The 10,585-nt window shown below is 38.6% G+C and overlaps 1 long non-coding RNA gene across 1 annotated transcript; it reads left to right on the top strand.

The window, feature by feature from the left end:
* The first annotated feature begins 2,797 nt into the window (after nucleotides 1-2,797).
* On the top strand, nucleotides 2,798-8,494 carry LOC120028903. Its single transcript, XR_005473544.1, has 5 exons — nucleotides 2,798-2,936; nucleotides 7,155-7,190; nucleotides 7,277-7,421; nucleotides 7,692-7,831; nucleotides 8,192-8,494. It is a non-coding gene; the product is annotated as an uncharacterized LOC120028903 (long non-coding RNA).
* The last annotated feature ends 2,091 nt before the right edge of the window (nucleotides 8,495-10,585 follow it).

Raw genomic sequence — 10,585 nt, 5'->3', positions numbered from 1 at the left:
TGTATCTTTCATTTGCTGTCCAACCTGTATTTTTTAGTCAAGTTTATGATTAGTTATCGATTAGATTAAGTGCCTCTTCAAGATGGCGCCGGACAGATTGCTTGAACTTTGCCTACTAATCACATTGTATAACCACGATTTGTGCCGCTACATATGCACATTTTCGAACAAACCCTATATGCATTGTGTAATATGATGTTACAGGACTGTCATCTGAAGAAGTTTATGAAGGTTAGTCAAAAATTATATCTTTTGCTTGTTTGTTACGATTGCTAACCTTTGCTGCTGGTAAATGGCTTGTGTTTCTGGCTATTGTGGTAAGCTAATATAATGCTATATTGTGTTTTTGCTGTAAAACACTTAACAAATCTGAAATATTGGCTGGATTCACAAGATCTTTGTCTTTCATTTGCTGTACGCTGTGTATTTTTCAGAAATGTTTTATGATGAGTATTTAGGTAATTCACGTTGCTCTCTGTAGTTATTCTAGTCGCTTTGGTGAGAGTTGTGATGGTGGCTGCAATGGTAAACTATGATTTATACCTGAAATATGCACATTTTTCTAACAAAACATATGCTATACAATAAATATGTTATCAGACTGTCATCTGATGAAGTTGTTTCTTGGTTAGTGGCTATTTATATCTTTATTTGGTCGAATTTGTGATAGCTACCTATGCAGGAAAAAAATGGTGGAGTAAAAAAAGTGGTGTCTTTTGCTAACGTGGTTAGCTAATAGATTTACATATTGTGTCTTCCCTGTAAAACATTTTAAAAATCAGAAATGATGGCTGGATTCACAAGATGTGTATCTTTCATCTGGTGTCTTACACTTGTGATTTAATGATATTTAGATGCTAGTATTTACTTGTGACGCTATGCTAGGCTATGCTAGTCAGCTTTTTTACTGATGGGGGTGCTCCCGGATCCGGGATTGTGTGGAAGTAGAAGTTAATACCAAAGAAACCTGGTAAACATTACACAACCCTCACAAAATCAATACACTTGAAACCAGTTGTAATTTTTTAAGATAAAGATACAAGTTAGTTAATTAGAAATCACAACGGGATTAACAACAATTTTAAAAAACTTATGAAAATCTATAGAAATCATAATTAAACAACAGTTGGACTGATCATTCAGCCTCAATCGCAACCCTGAAAAAATTATCAACAGACCAAAAGAATCAGGTAAAATAGAGATCACCCAAAAATAGACCGCGTTAAAACATTCACGCAGAGAAAAGCACCAGGAATGGCTGTTATAGCAGCAAAGGGGTACAACCCATATTAATGCCCATGATTATGTAATGAGATATTCAACGAGCAGGTGTCCACATACTTTTGGTCATGTAGTGTATCACTCAATTCACTACTTCCTAGTTCCATGTATCAAAGTTATTTCAGTTATATTAAAATCTGTAGAGTCCCCTGATGATTACAGACCCATAACTTTAATAATTTGCAACAACACAATAATATAAAAGCTTATGCAAAATAATTGCAATAGTCTTAATAAATATCAAACAGGGTTCATTAAAAATAGACAAACAAATACAAGAACAATTTATAATAGAATACGCAAAAAAAGATATAGACTTAACAATAATGGCTGTTAATGCCAAAAAGGCTTTTGACTGTCTTGAATGGCCTTTTCGAATAAAAACGTTGAAAGCCTTGAACTTTCCAGCTGAAATAATACATTTAATACAAATGGTATATAAATATCCTCAAGCAAAAATATAAACAAATACGTTTTCTTAAGAAATTGCATTAGAAATGGCACAAGACAGGGATTGCCCCACTCCCTATCCTGTTTGCACTGACAATTTAACCGCTTAGAAAGAATTAGACAGAACCCAAACTTAACAGGTATCAGTATTTGTTTACCAAACTAAACGTAAAAATACACAATGTATTTGCCGACGATCTCCTGATATACCTGACCAATATTGAAAACTCAATTTTCAAAAATATTTTCTGAAAACTCTAAAATTTCAGGATATAAAACTTGGAAAAAAACGGAAGTAATGGCAATAGGAAAATGAAAAATAATAACTCTTGATCTAAACAATCCTTTAAGTGGAACATTATAAAATATAAAATACTTAGGATGCTTAAGTAACAACAAATAATAAAGAAAACTTTATCCCATTACTCAACAATATGAAAGCAGATCTATTTAAATGGAAGAATATTCCCAAAAATCTTACAGGTAGAATTTACCTCTTCAGAATGGCATGGCTCCCAAAGTTTTCATATTTATTCTCGGTAATACCAATTACCCCACTGAAGACATTCTTTAAAAATGTATACTCGGGCCATAAGACTTTATATGGGCAAATAAAACTCATAGAATAAAAATGAATGTTTTACATCTCTTTAAGTCTGAGGGTGGTTTTACTTCCCAGACTTGGAATTGTACCAACTCGCCACCCAAGACTTTTACTGTGTGTGTGTGTGTGTGTGTGTGTGTGTGTGTGTGTGTGTGGTAAAAGGATATTTCTGAAATTATTGTGTGTACAGCAGTGAAGGCTCGTCAGAGGGGGAAGGGGAGGACCATCCTCAGTGAAATGTCATAAAAATGTAAATAGTGAAACCTTAAAGTTATCCTTTTTAGATGAAACTATACTACATATTCATATGTCCCCAAATAATTGCTTGATGAAAGGCTCCCAGTTAACCAAATTCTTGCATGCCCTGCTTTTGTTTAGCTGAACGATCAATGTTCTTCAGGTCACTGCACTCACCTTTCGACCAAGGCTGGCCTTACCTGCTTTTTGGAAAGTCAGCCTTGGTCGAAAGGTGAGTGCAGTGACCTGAAGAAAATCGATCGTTCAGCTACACAAAAGCAGGGCATGCAAGAATTTGCTTTTAGGAGGACACGACGAGAGGGAAAGTTCCATTAACAAGGACAACTACAAGGAGCTTGCAGAGGTAATTGCACGTTATGATGCTTTACTTGCTGAACATGTGGAACTTTCAACGGTCTTTTCTGGGATGTTGAAAACAATTCAGAATGATTTGATAGCTTCCATCGCCTCCATTAAAAGATATTGTGAAAGGCTATACCCATTCACTAACACGGTCCTAAGCGGGATAGCACAAAATGAGATGCAGACTTCAACAAAAAGAAGGAAACTGTATTGGGTGTTCTTTCAACTCTCCCCAGGGCAGTACAAACAAAGGCCCGTGTAAGGGCTATCTAATAAAAAAAAAAGTACCAGTTGGTACTAAATGCAAAACCAACAGCTTGAGCCGAACCTATAACGGAATCATGGTGCTGTGGAATTTGCCGTAACCTCCGGCTCGTAATCATTCTGCCTCTCCTCTGCCCTTCAGTCAGGTCCTTAAAGATTACGTTTCAACATTGCCTTGTCCCAAGAATTCTCACTTCTTAGAAAATACTGAATCCCTAAATGAATCCCTAAATATATTTTAGGGATTCACTCATGCCCCTTTTCATGATGGCGCTAACGTTAGCCACATGAGTGAATGCTAGCTAGCAACCAGCGCCCGGTTTCCCGATAGCAATGGAACTTAGCCTTACGAGTTTTTTAACAATGCATCTTTGCTACAATGGCTGATGGAACATGCGTTTCCCAAACCACCACGCAGAGAGAACGGTGGCTAAGTGCGTCGGTTGGAAGATGTGGATCGAATAAAAAGGAGCACTGCTCTCAGATCAGCTTTCTCCATTCAAATATTTCCTTAACATTACAATTATTTCACAATAATGAAGACGGATCAGCTCCTAGTGAAAGAACCACCTACGGCTGCAAATTGAGGCAGCTTATTCTAATGCTTACCCAATAAAAATGCAGTAAATCACCGATTTGGCACATAATTGCAAACATGTTCAACTAAACATTATGAAATATATTGAGACAAATGACTGACAGTAGCATAGAAGTCAATTGAATATGATTGAAAACACCTATAGCCTAATCTTTATTTTAACACAGTCATCTCAGTTTTCATTTGAAACATTTTTATATGTAGCTTGTTTTGTATAAATTGCAAAGACATTGGCAACTTCGTATTTGTAGTCAACTTTGTTCTAAAGTTAATGGCTGTCACAGGGTTTTCACTAGATAGCACAATCACAAATTCAAAATTGGCTACATCGTAAAAATGGATTAAAACAAATGTGCCATTTGCTCTTATTTGAAGGTTAGGGTTAGGCATAAGGTTAGTAGTGTGGTTAAGATTAGGGTTAAGGTCAAGTTTAAAATAAAATTTTAAGAAGAGAAATTGTAGAAATAGGCATGGTTTATGGCCGTGGTAACTAGTGACGACCCTGTCGCAGATAAACGACTCAACCATGTGATTCCATGTATAGTGGAGATCTTCTGTGTATTAAGTGGGCAAGAAAGCATCTAACAAAGTTAACGATGGTTTTGGGAAACAGCTTGGCTATTTGACTATGCCCCAACGAAAGTTCTAACAATGAATTTAGCCTTAAAATGTCTTTGGGAAACCGGGCTCAGGACATTAAGCTAGCCCAAACCAACAACACAAACAGACTATAAAACTACAAATAGTGAGTCGAGTTACAGACCATACTACACGAGTTAAGGATCCGCCCCTTTTTTTCAATTTTTGCCTAAAATGACATACCCAAATCTAACTGCCTGTAGCTCAGACACTGAAACAAGGATATGCATATTCTTGGTACCATTTGAAAGGAAACACTTTGAAGTTTGTGGAAATGAAAGGAATGTAGGATAATATAGCACAATAGTTCTGGTAAAAGATAATACATAGAAAAAAACAACCGTTCTTTTGTATTTTTTTGTTCATACAATCTTTGAAATGCAAGAGAGGCCATAATGTATTATTCCAGCCCAGGTGCAACTTAGATTTTGGCCATTAGATTGCAGCAGTGTATGTGCCGCGTTTTAAACTGATCCAATGAACCATTGCATTTCTGTTCAAAATGTTGTATCAAGACTGCCCAAATGTGCCTAATTTGTTTATTAATAACTTTTCATGTTCAAAATTGTGCAGTCCTCAAACAATAGCATGGTATTATTTCACTGTAATAGCTACTGTAAATTGGACAGTGCAGTTAGATTAATAAGAATTTAAGCTTTCTGCCAATATCAGATATATCCTGGGAAATGTTCTTGTTACATACAACCTCATGCTAATCGCATTAGCCTACGTTAGCTTAACCGTCCCGTGGAGGGGACACCGATCCCGAAGAAGTTTTAAATGTCTTATCTGTGATGTAATTTTTTGCACACACATAGCTTTCACACACAATGACTTTGGCGGTGTCATTTACAAAATAGCCTCCAACACTTTACTTCGTAAATTGGATGTAGTCTATCACAGTGCGATCCGTTTTGTCACCAAAGCCCCATATACTACCCACCACTGTGACCTGTATGCTCTCATTGGCTGGCCCTCGCTTCATATTCATCGCCAAACCCACTGACTCCAGGTCATCTATGTCTTTGCTCGGTAAAGCCCCGCCTTATCTCAGCTCACTGGTCACCATAGCAGCACCCACCCGTAGCACGCGCTCCAGCAGGTATAGTTCACTGGTCACCCCCAAAGTCAATTCCTTCTTTGGCCGCCTTTCCTTCCAGTTCTCTGCTGCAAATGACTGGAACGAATTGCAAAAATCACTGAAGCTGGAGACTCATATCTCCCTCACTAACTTTAAGCACTAGCGGTCAGAGCAGCTCACAGATCACTGCACCTGTACATAGCACATCTGTAAATAGCCCATCAACTACCTCATTCTCATACTGTTATTTATTATTTTGCTCCTTTGCACGCCAGTATCTCTACTTGCACATTCATCTTCTGCACATCTATCACTCCAGTGTTTTAATTGCTAAATTGTAATTATTTCGCCACTACGGCCTATTTATTGCCTTACCTCTCTTATCTTACCTCATTTGCACACACTGTATAGACATTTTTCCTATTGTGTTATTGACTGTATGTTTGTTTATTGACTGTATGTCTGTTTTGTGTCGCACTGCTTTGCTTTATCTTGGCCAGGTCGCAGTTGTAAATGAGAACTTGTTCTCAACTAGCCTACCTGATTAAATAAAGGTGAAATAAAAAAAATATGTAGCCTACTTGGACACCAGGTCCTTAGACACCGTGTCCCCACATTTCCCAGTCTTCCACACGAGCCTGAAGCCACAGAGCTCTTCTCTATGGCTCTATGTCCCTATGTTGGAGCATTGCGAACCATAGCTCGGGATTTATGACCTGGTTACGTACAGCATATTGAACAACCCAACACACTTTTGTCATTTTTTGGTTATTTCTGTATAACAAAACATCTATGAAGAAGTTGGCTCTTACAATGGGGGTAAATGGGAAAGAATTTGTTTCCCCCAATTTTTGGTTGAGGGGAATTCCTTATGACATGAATACGGACTCTGAGAATAACAATGGAGCTTCTATTACAGTATTATGTTTTTGTGAATATTTTGAACACAAGGAAGGTTGATAGTCAGTGACTCAACTTTTCAAAGATTTCTGATTTAATGTTATCCATTCTCACATTCTTTTATTATGTTGTCTGAAGCTGAAGGTTTAATGTATCCTTTGTTCACAGACCTTAGCCTTTTCAGGACCATAAGGACGTTTTGGTTGGGGTCCCCACCCCACTTCGGGACCTTAGCTGTTGGGCTAGTCACTGCACAAGATTTTTACTACCTGCCGACAAACGTTTGCACCTCTGAAAAGAGGAATTGGCACTCATTGGAAATGACAAGGAGTGGAATGTTAACTAAAGAGACTGGTACTCAGGCTACTATAGGCCGGTACAATAAGTAAACTATGAAAGTTGAATACAAGGTCATTGTGCGATAATCCAAGTTTACTTTTTAAAGTCCCCTGAAACAGTTGACGGATGGTGATACATACAAGATATGACACAAACTAAATGTTGAGTTTGGCAGTACAAAATGTACAGTACAAGTATGACGGCAAGAGAAATGAATGAATATTACAATGAAAGAAATCAGATTATTTTCAGTCCAGCCAGCATGTTGTCTAGATAAAGAATATGCACTCACTAAAGGAGTGGTTACAAGTTTTAATATAAAAAGGAGTGAGTGCATCACTGTACACTTCCAACTGAATACATGATGGGTTTAATCATGGCATTTTTTCTCTCTGCAGCTCTGCTGTTGCTGGTTCCTGGGATCCTGACTGAAAGTAATGTGGAATATATTTACATCTTTGTAATGTTATCTTTATAACCTATACAGTGTAGTTAATTTTTAGTTACAATTTTATTACAGCGGAACATGGATCAAACCCCATCAATTTGACGATAGTCAACAGCATCTCCAATGCACCCAATGAGACCTACAGTGCTGACGTTGTGTTCAGAGGGATCCTACTCGGTGCCATGAGGAGACTGCAGCAGACCAATTCAGACTTCAAGTCAGTAGAAATGTAGATTCTATTGCTTGATTTCTAGAATAGCTCATTTATGCAATATCGATGATACAGTTTGAGCAATAGTTTCTATGCCAATTTACAGATAATGTTCTGTAGTTCTATGTGTCATTTATTGCATGGCAAGGTATGTCATTTTCATGTTTTCAATGTCTAAAGTAATGGTGGTATTCTTGCTTTTGGAATGGATAAGGTGTATTATAATTGGCAGATGGTGTGTCAAAGATGTTATGTCATTGAGCATTGTTCTTCCAGGTTTACCTACACAGAGGACCCCAACTATGGTCCTTTCCTGGAGAGTGTGAATGGTGTAGCCGGGGACAATGCTGAGCACACTTATTGGGAGCTCCTTGTTCAGACTGGGAAGAGCGGATCCGTGATCAGACCTGACGTGGGTGAGTAATGATTTAGACTCTCGCTCTCTCACGCGCTCTAAAGGGGAAAAGCAAGCGTTATTTACAACAATCTATTTGTCACATTAATTGTGCACATACTGTAAACACAAAATGAGCACACTTATTGGGAGCTCCTTGTTCAGACTGTGAAGAATGGACCCGTGATCAGACCTGACGTGGGTGAGGAGTAGTAGTCTCACTCTCACAATGTTAAGACCGTGTTTAGAACTCTCACTCTCTCTCAGAGAGCAAAGCTATAGCATTAAGCGGAAAAGCTAGTGTTATTTACAATGTATTTGTCACATGGATTGTGCACATACTGTAAACACAAAATGACCTATTTGGACCTTGTTTTCACAGGTATTGGCTGTTACATCCCAGGACCAAATGACCGCATCATCCTGAATTTTACAAAATGGTGAACATTCAGAAGCGCCTGACTGATACTGTTTTATTTAAAAAAAGTGCTGTTGTGCATTTTATTACATGTACCATAACAGGAAATAAGTATGGTAGTAATGGTCAATCTTAAGACTGTTTAGAATGAAAAATAGAGTTTCACCATGATATTGTTATATACCCAAACTACTGTAAAATAACATTCCATTTGTAATTACTGTGTAAAAGGTTAATAAAGTACAAGTAGCTATGGAGCACCACTTGTGCGGGAAACAAAATGACTGCAACAGTGGTATCTGTGATAAGGTGCGTCTTGGTGAGAGGTGTAGGAGTCAGGCGCAGGAGAGCAGGGATTACTGAGAAGCGTGTTTAATATAATAATTATATATACATTGTCCACCAATACAAAATTGGCACAGATCTGTCTATATAAGGTCCCACAGTTCACAGTGCCTAAATAGTGAAAACAATACAGAAACTCGTGCCAACCGCACGGAGGAACAAACTCAGTTCCGAAAATAAACTACACGTGCGTAATAACGAGAACAAGAAACATCAACGATAAACGAGCGCAAAATACCCACAAGCTTAATCCCGCACGAAATAAGGCAGGTAACAGGTGCCCTATATACACACAGAAATAAACGCAATTGAAACCAGGTGTGAAAAGGAACACAGACAAAACAACCAGAAAAGGAAAAAGGGATCGGTGGCGGCTAGTAAACCGGCGACGCCGAGCGCCGCCCGAACAGGGAGAGGAGTTACCTTCGGTAGAAGTCGTGACAGTATCATTATACATGTACAGTGTACGTGTATACCTGTACGCGCGCGCGCGCACACAATCATTTCAGAAATGACTGTATATATTATTTACACTCACGTGTGTGTGTGTGTGTGTGTGTGTGTGTGTGTGTATATATATTTTCACTAAAAAAGTTGCTATCTAGAACCTAAAAGGGTTTTTCGTCTGTCCCCATAGTAGAACCCTTTTTGGTTCCATGTAGAAGCCTTTCTGCAGAGGGTTCTACATGGAAATGGAGCATGATTATTTGATAAACCAAGTTTGTTTTACAAAATGCACTTGGCAGTTTAAGGACTAGTAGTCCACTAAAGTTACAAGCTGAATTGCCTGTGACCTTGGCTGGTGGCTGGCAACACATACATAAAACACACATTTAAATATTATGTTTGACTGTTCAGTAAAGGGCTTAAAACATACCATACATGAGCTTAAATCAGTCTTATCAATCATTGACAGTGATTTCCCCATGTTATTTCCTGCACACCCACTCTATGGATTGTGCACCTTCTCTGTTGGAATGTCTACAGGTCTAATACAGTATAAAAATACCAAAGAGTAGAAGCATAGGCATACATTTCCAGCTGGTCCTGGAGACAAGATGTTTGATCAGGCCTCAGAGGTGGCATAACAAAAGCTTGCAAACACTGGTGCAATATCTGATAATGGAAACACAACAGGGATTTGTAGACAAGTGAAGCACACCATGGGGATACGACACCGACTGCTACTTCTCAAATACCTGGACCCACTGTGCTTTCTCTGCGCCATCACTGCCCCGCAGAAGAACTAGCCATGTCCAGCCGCCAGCGACCAAGGACTACGAAATGTGTCTGGGTGACTACGACATGATGGGAGATTATGAAAAAGTGTTCTAGTGTTATAGATTGGGTTATCTCTACTGTTGCGGGACTTGTTCTGCTGCAAGGTCACATCACCAGTCTGGATAGACCAGACAGCCTAAAATAACAACCACACTCCAGACTGGTTGAAAACACCACCCCAGTCACCAGCCCCAACGGGACAGCCTTTTGACATAGCCGCGGGAAGTAGGTGTGCTGAGGGTGCTGCGGCACCCACTGAAAAATAATAGACATCTGTAGCACAGGCAAAAAAATAACAATCAGCATCTCTGCTTTGGCAAAAAAAAGTAGTTGTATAATTAAGAATCATATCTTGAAGGATACAATAGTTGGAATTGTAAGTTGTTGGCCTGTCCTTTTCTCTACAATCTTCATTCTAATGGAATCCATAAAGAACAAAACCTTGTGGTCAAACATTTATATCAATTTATGCAAAGTTATGGGCAAAGACTAAAAACTGGTCATCTAGGTTTGTACCTGTAGACTTTCCATCACCACGAAGAAAAACAAAGCACAATACCGTAATTGGGTACATTCAGACATCAAGTGGTTTATGATGATGCGATGTGATGATGTGGCTTATTTGGTAGAGCATGGTGCTTGCAACGCTAGGGTTGTGGGTTCAATTCCCCCGTGGAAAAATGTATGCACTGGAAAAAAGTTGCTCTTTATACGAGTGTCTACTAAAATGTA

This window comes from Salvelinus namaycush, chromosome 34 (genome assembly GCF_016432855.1).
Source record: "Salvelinus namaycush isolate Seneca chromosome 34, SaNama_1.0, whole genome shotgun sequence".
NCBI lineage: Eukaryota > Metazoa > Chordata > Actinopteri > Salmoniformes > Salmonidae > Salvelinus > Salvelinus namaycush.
This window is presented reverse-complemented; position numbering and strand designations above follow the sequence as displayed.